Consider the following 13,603-nt stretch of genomic DNA (forward strand, 5'->3'; position numbering starts at 1 on the left):
AAAGAATTAGTACGTGCTATAGCGCACGCTAGCCGAAAAACTACCGCCTGCTTAAAAGGAGGTGGTAGCGGCTAGTGCATGCGGCAATTTAGCCTGCGCTATTCTTTGCGTTAAGGCCCTAACGCACCTTTGTAAAAGGAGCCCTTAGTGTGTGTGGTAAGCTAGTCCTGGTGCTGAATGACTCTATAGTCAGTCACCCTATGTACAGTATTAAAGGCTTGAGTGAAGAGCCAGGCTTTCACCTGCTTCCTGAAGTAGAGGTAGTCTGAAGTTAGATGTAGCCTCTCTGAGAATATATTCTAGAGCATGGGGGCTACTCTTAAGAAGGCTCACTGACGAGTATCACATCATACAATTTCTCTTGATGAGGGTATGATTGTAAGTGGATAGTGGTATTGAATATGGCATTGTTGGTTAATGAGTTAATGGAAACCTGAAGAAATTATTAGTAGAGGAAATGATTGAGTGAGTGAGTCGGGTGACTGGTGGAAGGAAGCTGAGTGAGTTGAATGGGGATTATTGATGACATAATACTGAGTAAGCAGGTAGGGCGTTCTCTATAACAGGGCAGCTAGTGAATGAGCAAGGGATGGTGTTTATAAATTACAGGGGAGTGATGTATTTGAGTGGAGGAAAAGAAGGCAAGTAACTGGGTAGATGGGGCAGATATAACTGGCATAGGGGCAGAAAGAGTTATGAGAAAATCCGATGAGATAGTAATTTGATATTTCTAGAAGAATGGTTGGAGTCAGCCCCTCATCTCCCCTCTTCATTCTTATTTATTTTGGAGTTTCATATTCAGGGATGAGAGGAAATGTTTTTTTATAAAAATTCTGTTGACTAGAATCTTTCCAGGTAACAGAAAAACCTAGACAACAGCAAATGTGTGTTATGAATTAATTTATTTATTTTACTATTTTTATTCCATATAAAAACCATATGGGGATTACAATAAAAACATTAAAGCAAAAAACACACAAAATTCAACATACCCACCAAATTCTGTATATAGCACCGTATATAGCACATAGGCGATTTGCGTGAACAACTTGTTTAATAAGACCAATTGGTGCTAATTGGCAATTGACAGCCCATAATTAATGCTAATTGACACTAATTAGATGTTATGTACACCATTTGGTAGATGTAATTCTATAAAAGGTATATGATGAAATTATCTAATTTAGGATTGAGAGGAGAGGTTTACTCATGGTTCTCTTACTATTTGCAAGGGCATTCTTTCAATGTTCAGCAAGGTTAGATATCTGTAAAAAAATTAGTGAAGAAAGTGCCTCAAGGCTCTGCACTGTCTGCTTTGCCATTCAACATATATAAGATTACATTAGGTAAAAAATTTTGATCTTTAGGTGTGGAATATCACCTATATGTTCTTCCCTCTGAAGAATATTCAGGAAACAGAGACAAATTTGAACAGTTACATGTATGAAATAACAACTTGGATGAACCAGCACGGTCTACAGTTGAACTTTGAAAAAACTGAAGTTATGATCATGGGAGAAGTTGGTATTGTAGGTGATCCTGTACAGTTTTCAATTATGGGTACAAAGTTGGATGTTAGTTCTTGGTGTACGGTTGGATTGTAAACTTTCTATGAGGAAGCATATATCAAGAGTAGTTCAAGGAGGATATGTGCAATTACACATTTTACATAAATTAAAACTAATGCTCTTGCCCACAGATTTTCATTCTGTTCGTTCTGTTGTTCAAGCATTATTGTTGACTTGGCTTGACTACTGCAATCTGCTTTACTTTGGATTGACAAAAAAATATGTAGACCAGGAGTCTCAAAGTCCCTCCTTGAGGGCCGCAATCCAGTCGGGTTTTCCCCAATGAATATGCATGAGATCTATGTGCATGCATAAGGTGACCATACGTCCCGATTTGAACGGGACAGTCCCATTTTCGGATACCCTGTCCCGTTGTCCCTACACACAGCTTCGGGACGCAAAAATGTCCCGTTTTCAGGGACAGCATCCCAAAGCTGTGCGCGGGGACAACGGGACAGGCGATGGCTTCCTGTCCCTCCCCTGCTGCACCAAAAAAAAAAAGCGCCTCCCTCCAGACCCGATTTAAACTTCTCCCCTGGTCCACCGCCGCTGCTCCTCTGCTGCCACTACTCGCACCCGGAAACCTTCTTCCCGACGTCAATTCTGATATCGGAGAGGACGTTCAGGGCCAGCCAATCGCTGCCTGGCTGGCCAGAATGTCCTCTCCGACGTCAGAATTGACATCGGGAAGAAGGCTTCCGGGTGCAAGTAGTGGCAGCAGATGAGCAGCGGCGGTGGACCGGGTAGGAAGTTTAAATTGAGCCTGGAGGGAGGCTTTTGTTTTCTGGGGGGGGGGGGAAGGAGGTAGGCAGGCTTGCTCTGGGGAAGGGAGACAGGCAAGCAGGCTCTGGGGGAGGTAGGCAGGCAAGCTGGCTGGCTGGCTCTGAGGGAGTTAGGCAGGCAAACTGGCTAACTTTGGGGAAGACAGGCAGGCTGGCTTTGAGGGAGGCAGGCAGGCAGGCTCTGGGGGAGGTAGGCAGGCAGGCTGGCTTTGGGGGAGGTAGGCGGGGAGGCTGGCTTTGGGAGAGGTAGGCTGGCAGGCTTTTTGGGAGGGGGTGGGACAAAGGCTAGAAGGCAATGAGGGGACATAGGAAGGAGGGAAGAAGGAAGGAGAGAAAACGGCAGAGAAAGGGGGGGGCGGGTTGTAAGTAGAAGAAAGACTAGAGAGATAAAGGCCTGGACCAAAGGGGAAAGACAGGAGGCAAAAGCAGAACTTTAGGAGGTGTAGACAGAGGGGGAAAGCCCCTGAGGAAGAGCAGAGAGAGGCAAGATCATAACAGAGGAGGGAGAGAGGGAGACCTGGAACAAAGGTACAAAGGAGAACTGATAGTGGATCTGGGGGCACTAAGGACATAGGAAGGAAGCACTGGGGGCACTAAGAACATAGGAAGGAGGGGCTGGGGACACTAAGGACATAGGAAGGCATTGGGGGGCACTAAGAACATAGGAAGGAAGGAGGGAGGGAATAGAAAGGGACAATAGTTGGGCCTGAGTGCAGAAAGAAATGAAAGATAGGATGCACAGTCAGAAGGAAACGCAACCAGAGAATCACCAGACAGCAAAGATAGGAAAATAATTTTATTTTCAATTTAGTGTCAGTTTTGAGAATTTTTATCTGCTGTCTATATTTTGCACTATATTTGTCTATTTTGCTATAGTTACTGAGGTGACATTGTTGAAAACCCCCCAAATATAAATGATAATTAACATTTTCTCTGCGAATAGGGTGCTTTGTGTTTTTTTTAAATTTTATGGTTACCATTATGAAATAATAAGATATTGTGTGTACATGAAAAATGAATGGAAGAAATTGGGGGCGGGGTGGGGCTAGGCTGGGATTGGGGTGGGGACTGAATATTAATTGATGTCCCGTTTTGATGAAAAAAATAAATGGTCACGTTATGCATGCACTGCTTTAAATGCATATTCATTGGGGAAAACCCGACTGGATTGCAGTCCTCAAGGAGGGACTTTGAGATCCCTGATTTAGACCTTTATAGCTTCTGATGACAGATAGGGCATCTCTCCTGCCGCGGGTCGTAGCAGTTCGGGTAGAGGAGTGTTGGCATCGTGGTAGGAGAGATCATTGCTGTAGGAGGTAGGCAGGTTGCTGGGGCCGCTGAGCTGATTGCAGCAGCCACGATCAGCTCAGCGGCCCCTTTTTCGGCACTTAGACCTGTTTTGACTAGGCAACCTGCCTAAGGTTTTGGTTATACCTGCTGCACGCCTAGGTGTAGGTCAGCCCACATCCCGCCCACCGCCCACCCTTTCCCTCCTCTAAACATGTCTTTCTCTCTGTGCGTTTAGTGGCAGGGGAAAGGCCTAAGCTGGTTTTAGATACGTCTAAAGCCAGCTTTGATTATGGGTACTTGGATGATCAGGTTTTTTGATCATCCAAGTAGCCATTTAGGCCACTTTTTAGACGTACTTTTTTTTTATTTTGAACCCCATAATTTATAGAGTACTGTAAATTATGCACCTATTCCTGGCTTTTGGGTACATTACACCAACTTCTATAGTATTGCAAATGTTTGCCCCCTAATAGACACCATAATATGAGGTAATTTTATATAACCTTTTCCATGCCAGAAACATGCAGAAATGGACTTTTAAAAAATTGTATGACTGCAAACAAACATATACCCTTTTATCAAGCCATATTAGAATTTATTATCACCGGCCGCTGAGGTAAAAGCTCTAATGCTCATAGATTTCCTATTAGTATCAGAGCTTTTATCACATAGACCGGTGATTAAAAAAAAAAAAACGAAAAACAACCCTAATGTGGCTTGATAAAAGGGGAGGTCGGTGAATTGTTTGCATGATATTGTAACTTAAGGAGGTGCCCGGAGCAGCTGTTGACTGTTTCCCACCATAAATCAAGATAAGTCATCACAGTTTTTTTCTATACTTGATTTGATTCATTGTATGCTCTGTACTGGTTTGGTGGGTGAGACTGTGAATCACTATGATGGTCTCTCTGCACAGCTACTCCGTGATCTTTGTTCACTGGGATAAAGTTGTGGGTCAGTGTTCACTTTGTATGAGTTATACTTCTGAATTGAATATATATTTTGAATATATTTTGAGACTTTATCATATTTTTAGGTGATCAATGATAGTATTGATAAAAGAGGACCATAATTCCCCTGCTTGAACTTAAACGCTTAAACAGTAGTTAAGTTCCAAATTGGTGGCAACTCAGCAGCTGGGCACCTTATGTACTTATGCACTTGTGGCTTCTATGTGTTCTAGCTAGAGCTGTAGTCTAAAACCCGTGACCCAGTGGCCACATGTGGCCCGCCAGGCAGTATTTTGAGGCCCCGGGTATGTTTAACATAATCACAAAAGTAAAATAAAACTATTTCTTGATCATATGTCTCTTTAGCTATAAATTACAATACAGTGGTGCCTCGCATAACGGACGCCTCGTACAGCGAACGCTGCGCATAACGAACTTTTTGTCTTGCTCCCTATAACGAACTTCGTTTCACACAACGAAGTCGCCCGAGGGGCCCGGGGGGGGGGGGGGGGCGGAACTACTCTCGCCGCTTTCTAATGTGAGCCGGGAACAGCAGCACCCTCCTGTCTGAATGCAGTGTTCCATCATCTCCCTCCACCTTACCTTAAAAACCGAGTTTTCCGGCTTTCTTTTTCGGCCAGCCACACACTTTCAAAGAGCAGCACATGCGCGCATGCTCTGTTGTTCAATCTTCTCCTCTGACGCAACCGGAAACCGGAAGTTGCAGGAGAGAGAACATTGATCAACTCCAGCAGCTGCGCGTGCACAGCTTTTTGAGATCGTGCGGCTGGGTGAGGGAGAAGGCTGGCAGGCTCTGCATGTGAGGTGAGGTGGAGGGAGGGAAATGTAGGGCTGCAGAACAAATTATTTTGTTTTACAGGTATTCTTATGGGACAACAGGGCTGCAGAACGAATTATTTTGTTTTACAGGTATTCTTATGGGAAAACGCGTTTCACACAACGAACGTTTCACATAACAAACTTGCTCCTGGAACGGATTAAGTTCGTTGTGTGAGGCACCACTGTATTATGATTAAGACTTAGACAAAAGGAAAGATTTATGAACTATACTGTAAAGAGTTTTACCTCATGCAAAATTGTCATTTCTTTAATAAGACATTAACTATTTTTCTGAAGCCCTCCAAGTACCTACAAATCCAAAATGTGGCCCTGCAAAGGGTTTGAGTTTAAGACCACTGAGCTAGAGAGTTGTATGGGAACAGAAATTTCACACATTTCTACTCATTCCATTGGAATCTAACCCATATCCACTCATACCACTAAGATCCATGTCATTCTATCTAATTCCGCAATTAATCTCCTCTATCCCCACGCACAAGCACAGGAGTTGTTGCTCGCTGAAATCCATTTCTTTCTGATCACAATTTCCTGTGTTTTTTGGGATGGTAGTCAATATTCAAGCCTCATTCTGGTGTGACATAACATAATGTGAAATGTAACATAAAGTAACATTTGCCATACTGCAGTTTGAAAGTGCACCAGTCATCTCCAAGCAGTGTGCACCCTAACAACAGAGCTGGCGAACAGAAAAAGATCATGTCCTTATACTAGTTTTAGACATGATGGTTATAGCAAGCAACCATTTCTGGTGAGGATCATAGAACACATACAGATGCAATATTATCTGCAAATAGGCAGAAACATTACCATGCTATAATGTGTTTTAACATCTGGGTAGATGTTCATATCAATAAAAGTGTTAAAAAATCCTTCCTGCACAAACTATTTCAAAATTTGATTCACCTTTTAAGAAAGATATTTAACTCAATTTTTGCTTTCCTTTTCTGAGTATTAAACACAGCTTCATACACTTAGCTGGAAATTCACTTTGGAGTTAACTTGTAAAAAAAAATAAAGATCCTACTTCAGAAGGTAATATAAGGGGTTCATAATAAAAAAAAAAACTAACATCTAAAAAGTGGCCTAAATGGCTACTTGGACAATCAAAAAGCCTGATTGTCCAATTACCCATAATCAAAGCTGTTTTAGACATATCTAAAACCAGCTTAGGCCTTTCCCCTGCCTCTAAATGCACAGAGAGAAAAGAGGCGTTTTTTTAGAGGCGGGGAAAGGGCGGGCGGGAGGTGGACCGGCCTAGACCTAGGTGTGCAGCAGGTATATCGCCGCCTGGGCCCAGCCACTTCGTCGGGATCCAGCCCTGAGAGAGGCACGCGTGCACCGCGCTGCCCCTCCCCCGAACCTGCGGGGTAACTTGACTAAATCGCCGCCTGAGCCCAGCCACTTCGTCGGGATCCAGCCCTGAGAGAGGCACGCGTGCACCGCGCTGCCCCTCCCCCGAACCTGCGTGGTAACTTGATTGGATCGCCGCCTGGGCCCAGCCACTTCGTCGGGATCCAGCCCTGAGAGAGGCACGCGTGCACCGCGCTGCCCCTCCCCCGAACCTGCGGGGTAACTTGATTGGATCGCCGCCTGGGCCCAGCTACTTCGTCGGGATCCAGCCCTGAGAGAGGCACGCGTGCACCGCGCCGCCCCTCCCCCGAACCTGCGGGGTAACTTGACTAAATCGCCGCCTGAGCCCAGCCACTTCGTCGGGATCCAGCCCTGAGAGAGGCACGCGTGCACCGCGCCGCCCCTCCCCCGAACCTGCGGGGTAACTTGATTGGATCGCCGCCTGGGCCCAGCCACTTTGTCGGGATCCAGCCCTGAGAGAGGCACGCGTGCACCGCGCCGCCCCTCCCCCGAACCTGCGGGGTAACTTGATTAAATCACCACCTGAGCGGCGATTAAATCGATTTCTTCGCCCACTTGAGGGCCACAGAAAGTTTTGTCACTCAGATCAAACTCTTACCTGCTCCTGCCTTTAATATCATTTAAACATAACATCCATATTGTCCAACTGCTATACTGTTCATGGTCTCTTATAACCCACTGCTTGTATCCCTATCTAGCTCATAATCTTAACTTGTTCATCTGCCCACAGTACCTCTCTCCCCACCGCTCACAAACACCTTACCCATCCCTATTATCTCATACCAACCCAACCACTACTCAATCATCTGTCTCTCCTCCCACCCTACATCTCCAGTCTGCCCTTCCCCCTCTCCTACCTCACCTGTCAATAAACATGTCCAGCCCTACCCACAAGCTCACCGCCCTTCTCCTTCTCTACCTCCTTACTACAAGAAGCTGGATCCCCAAAGCTTCAGCCTTCGAACCCATACCTATCTACACTGCTTGGACTAGAATTCCGGGACACGATAAACCCCTCCGACCTCACCGACTCATTCAGGACGTCACAGAAACAGGTCCTTTCCCCATCCCCGTCATTCACACTACCCGCCACACACCCAGACCAACACAAAACAAAAAACGATCCCTTAAAAATTTACAACGCACAGAACTCCTGCCCCCCCTAGAACAATCCATTCTCCCAGGCGCCTACCTGAACATTCGCTCGGTTAGAAACAAAGCCCAACTCTTCAAAGATTGGCTTGAAGAAACCCATCTGGACTTTGTACTTCTAACAGAAACATGGCTCATCTCCGACCAGGATGCCATCATAGCAGACATTCTCCCACCACACTACAAAATAATCCCCCTCTCAAGAAACTCCAAAAGGGGAGGTGGCCTGGCCATCATACTACGCGACCACTTCCACTTCCAAATCCTAGATTCCAAATTAACCACGGAGACAATCCCTACCCTTCCAGCAATAGACATAACAGGCTCAAGGGCTGACATGACCTGGAGCTCATTCGAAAGCCCAGACTGGAACCTTTTTCTCAAACTCTTCTCAAAATATGCCAACTCCAACTGCCTATTAGACAACTGCCCACCCACCATCATTAAATCTGCTCCCCCCCAATTCAAAGCCGAACTCTTCAATTGGATCTCATTATGCCTGTCCACTGGCCTCTTCCCGACCGAACTCAGCCACATTCTCGTTTCCCCCCGCCTCAAAAACAACAAAGAACCCATCTCCTCCATCACCAACTATAGACCCATCGCTAACATACCACTCTTCCAAAAACTAATGGAAGGCCTCATTAACCATGACCTCATGAACTACCTAGAAAAGTTCAACATCCTTCCTGATTCCCAATCCGGCTTCCGCGCAAACCACAGCACGGAAACAGTCCTAGCTGCTCTAACCAACTACCTCCTCCAACTATTCTCCCTGGGCAAAAGCGCCCTAGTACTCCAATTCGACCTAAGCAGCGCTTTCGATCTGGTCGACCATGATATTATGCTCCGTTGCCTAGACTCCATCGGCATTTCCGGCCAAGTACTCCACTGGTTCTCTAGCTTCCTAACTAGCCGTACCTATCAAGTCCACAGCAACGGAACCTTCTCCCATCAATGGCGTAACTCCTGTGGAGTCCCACAAGGCTCCCCACTCTCCCCCTCCCTCTTTAACATCTACTTGGCACCTCTAGCACGTATGCTAGCTAATTTAAACCTTAAATCATTCATCTACGCTGACGACATCACCATCATCATCCCCTTAACTTCACTCACCCAACAGACGGAACAACTCACATCCTCCATCCTCACCAAATTAGAACAATGGACCTCGCAATTTAAATTAAAATTGAATACCGAAAAAACCAAAATCTTCCTAGCAAGCCCTACCCACAAAATAACAAACACCTCCATAAAACTGAACGGCCTAGATTATCCTATCAACCCCTCCATAAAAATACTCGGAGTCATCCTAGATAGATGCTTAACATTAGAAGACCATACCAATGCCCAGGTCAAAAAATGCTTCTGTATCCTCTGGAAACTCCGCACTATTAAACACCACTTCGACCACCTCTCCTTCCGCTTACTGGTCCAATCATTAATCTTAAGCATATTGGACTACTGTAATATCATATACCTAGGAGCCTACAAAAACACCACCAAACGCCTAAGAATAGTACAAAATGCCGCCGTCCGCCTCATCTTCGGCCTCAAAAAATACGACCACATCAGCCCCTATTATGCTAAACTCCACTGGCTGCCGGTGGAGGCAAGAATCACCTTCAAATTCGCCTGCCTCTGCTTCAAAACCTTAGCAGGCTCCTCACCAATCTACCTATCCGAACACCTTGAAATTGCACGCCCCTCTCGCACACGAAACACCAACCTGTTCTCCTTCCCCTCCATGAAGGGCTGCCTCTACAAAAAATTCCTAGATCGATCTCTAGCATTCCAAGCAGGCAAATGGAACAAATGCCTCTCTACCCTTATCTCCAATTCCCCCCACTATCAAACATTCCGGAAGTTAACTAAAACCTACCTCTTTGACAAATTCCTCTGATCAACCCTCCCTCCTCCCCTTCCCCTCCTGACCTCTCCCCCTAAGCCCTCACGACCTCATGCAACACTGCTATCTGTAACGCTGCTGTATCTAACTATAGCAATTCTAACCGTTCTGAACATATAACCTAACTGCCAAAATAACTTCACAACACATTTATTGTCAAAAAACGTAAAGGTAACCTGACCGAATTTGTATCGTCCAAAATGTAAATCTAACCTTAACGAAATTGTAACATCACTGTAAATGTACAGTCTCTTCCTCTGTTAACCGCATAGAACTTCCATGGTAATGCGGTATACAAGAATAAAGTTATTATTATTATTATTATAACCAAAACATTTGACAAGTTACCAAGTTGGCGGCACTTATACGTTTTGACTTAGAAAAAGTCAAAACAGGTCTAAGTGCCGAAAAAGGGGCCGCTGAGCTGATCGTGGCTGCTGCGATCAGCTCAACGGCCCCAGCAACCTACCTACCCCCTACAGCAATGATCACGGCAGGAGAGATGCCTCATCTCCCCTACCGCGATGCCATCACTCCTGTACCCAAACTGCCTCGACCCGCGGCAGGAGAGATGCCCTTTCTCTCCTGCCGCGGGTTGTGGCAGTTCGGGTAGAGGAGTGATGGCATTGTGGTAGGGGAGATGAGGCATCTCTCCTGCAGCGAAACATCACCCCTCCCCGACAACATCGGAGCAAGAGGGAGCCCAAGCCCTCCTGGCCTCTCGCCCCCACCCCCTACAAGATCGGGCAGGAGGGAGCCCAACCCCTCCTGCCCAGGTGGACCCCCTACCCCCCACCCCGCACTACAATACGGGCAGGAGGGATTCCAGGCCCTCCTGCCCTCGACACAACCCCCCCTAATGACCGCCCCCCAAACTCCCGATCGGCCTCCCCACCGACCCCTTGACCCCCTACCCCCAATCCCACTCCCCATACCTGTTAAATATTGACCGGACAGACGGATGCCAAGCCCGCCCATCCGGCAGGCCAGCCAGCTCCAGAATGGGGCCGGATTGGCCCAGGTGGCTGAAACCTCGCCCACAGGTGGGGCTTAAGGCGCCTGGGCCAACCAGGCCGGGTTGGGCCCATGTGTCTAAGACCCGCTCACAGGAGGGGCCTAAGGCTCCCGGGTCTATTGTGGTTGGCCCAGGCACCTTAGGACCCACCTGTGGGTGGGGTTTCAGCCCCCTAGGCCAATCCGACCCCATTATGGAGCTGGCTGGCCTGCCGGACAGGCGGGCTTGGCACCCATCCGTCCGGCCAACATTTAAACTAAACTAAACTAAACCTTGGGTTTATATACCGCACCATCTCAGTAAATGCAGAGCTCGGCACGGTTTACAGGAATTATGATGAGAGAGAACTCCAATGGAGAGTTTAAGAGTTAGATGTAAAAAGGGTGGGGAAGGTGGGAGAGGCCTAAGAGGGGGGAAATGTTACAGTTTTGAGAATAGCCAGGTTTTTAGGTGTTTACGGAAAAGTTGGAGGGAGCTTGAGGATCGGAGCGGGGAGGTAAGATTATTCCAGATCTCAGTGATTCTATAGGGGAGGGATGACCCAAGTTTACCTGCATGGGAAATACCTTTTGTGGAAGGGAAGGATAGTTTAAGAGTTTGGGAGGATCTAGAGGAGGTAGGGGTTGGGGAGTTCCAGGATAGAGGGATAACGGCAGGAAGGATGCCATGTAGGATCTTGTAGGCTAGGCACGCACATTTGAAGTGGATCCTGGAGATTACTGGGAGCCAATGGAGCTTAGACAGGAGTGGTGAGACGTGAACAAATTTGCTTTTCGCAAAAATAAGCTTAGCCGCGGCGTTCTGAATCCGCTGCAGTCTGTGGAGGCTTTTCTTGATTAGGCTGAGGTAGATAGAATTGCAATAGTCTAATCTGGAAAGGGTGATGGATTGTACTAGGACTGCAAAGTGTTTTTGGTGAAAATAGGGTCTGACTTTCCTTAGCATGTGAAGGCTGAAGAAGCATTTTTTTTACCAAGGATTGGAGATGGTCGTTGAAGGATAGGGAAGAGTCTAAGGTGACACCCAGAACCTTGCTTGAGAGCTCGAGCTGTAGTGAGGAGCCGGAGGACAATGGGATGGAGGAGGGTAGATGGTCTAATTGTGGGCCGAGCCAAAGGAGTTTTGTTTTGGACTCGTTCAGTTTCATTTGTACTGTGAATGCCCAGGATTGGAGGTTCGTTATGCATGAGGATATGTTCGTAGAGAGGTTAGTGAGGTTCGAGTCGGTCTCAAGGAGGACGAGGATGTCATCGGCGTAAGTGTAAAGAGTTTCAAGGGGGGATAGTTGGAGTAGTTTCAGGGAGGACATGTAAATGTTAAAAAGGATTGGGGAGAGGGGTGAGCCTTGCGGGACACCACAAGTCGGGATCCAGGGGGAGGATGAGGTGCCACTCATGTTAACCGTGTAAGAGTGGGAGCGCAAGAATTTGGAGAACCAATCAAGAACTGTGGAGCTAATGCCTATCTCGGAGAGTTGGAAAATTAGGATGTCATGGTGGACAACGTCAAAAGCTGTGGAGAGGTCAAATTGTAGAAGAACAGCAAACTTGTTACGAGAGTGCAGTTGCTAAACCTTAGAGATTAGAGAGGCCAATAGGGATTCGGTGCAGAAGTTGGGTCTGAAGCCATATTGTTAAGGTAGGAGGATAGAGAATCTTTCTAAGTAGGAAGAGAGCTGGGTAGATATGATAGACTCAAGCAGCTTGGTGAGGAGAGGGATATTTGCTATTGGATGATAACTGGATGGTATGGAGGGGTCCAGGTCAGCTTTTTTCAGTAGAGGGGTAAGTGCGATGTGTCCCATTTCAGTGGAGAATAAGCCCGATAATAGGGCAGAATTTATGAGTTCGGTAAGAGATATGATGGCCTGTGTGGGGATTTTCTCAAATAGGTAGGAGGGGAATGGGTCCAGAATGCAGTTGCAAGATTTTAACTTGAGGCAGAGTTTAAGGATCTGAGAATCAGATATGAGCTCGAAGGCAGTCCAGGATCTGTCGGCAGGGATGGGGTTGAAAGAAGCTAGGGTAGGGTAGGGTTGGGTTTGGGGGGCACCAGAGATTTGTAGGAGACTGCGGGCGGGAAGGAGCGTCTTAAGGTAGTGATCTTATCATTGAAGAATTTTGCCAGGACCTCGGCTGAGGGAGATGAGGGGAGAAGGGTGGGGTCGTTTTTGTGGTTAGGAAGTGCCAAATATTGAACAGTGTGCTATTCTGGTTGTTGGATCTGGAGATCTTGTCTGCATAGAAGACCGGTATGGTGGGTGGGATTGGGGGGATTGGGGGTGGGGGGGTCGCGGGGTCGGCGGGGGTGTCGCGTCGAGGGCAGGAGAACCTGGGCTCGCTCCTGGCCCCATCGGACTCGATGGGGGGTGGGGTTTGGGGATCGTAGGGCAAGAGGGCATGGGCTCCCTCTTGCCCCTATCTTCATTGGGGGTTCGAGGGTGCTGCGGGGCAAGAGGGCTTGGACTCCCTCTTGCCCCGATGTCATCGGGGAGGTCGGCGGTGCTGCGGGGCAAGAGTTCTTGGACTCCCTCTTGCCCCGATGTCGTGGGGGGGGTGGATTCTGTAACCGGTGTTGTTTTTGACAGACACCGGTTACAGAATCCAGCTTTTAGGTGAAGGACTGGCTCCTTCTTTGCCTAAAAGCCCTTGTGTTGGATGTTTGGGGTTTAGGCGTTTTTTAGGTTCATTATGTGGTATAAGTTT

This window comes from Geotrypetes seraphini, chromosome 5 (assembly GCF_902459505.1).
Source record: "Geotrypetes seraphini chromosome 5, aGeoSer1.1, whole genome shotgun sequence".
Taxonomy (NCBI): domain Eukaryota; kingdom Metazoa; phylum Chordata; class Amphibia; order Gymnophiona; family Dermophiidae; genus Geotrypetes; species Geotrypetes seraphini.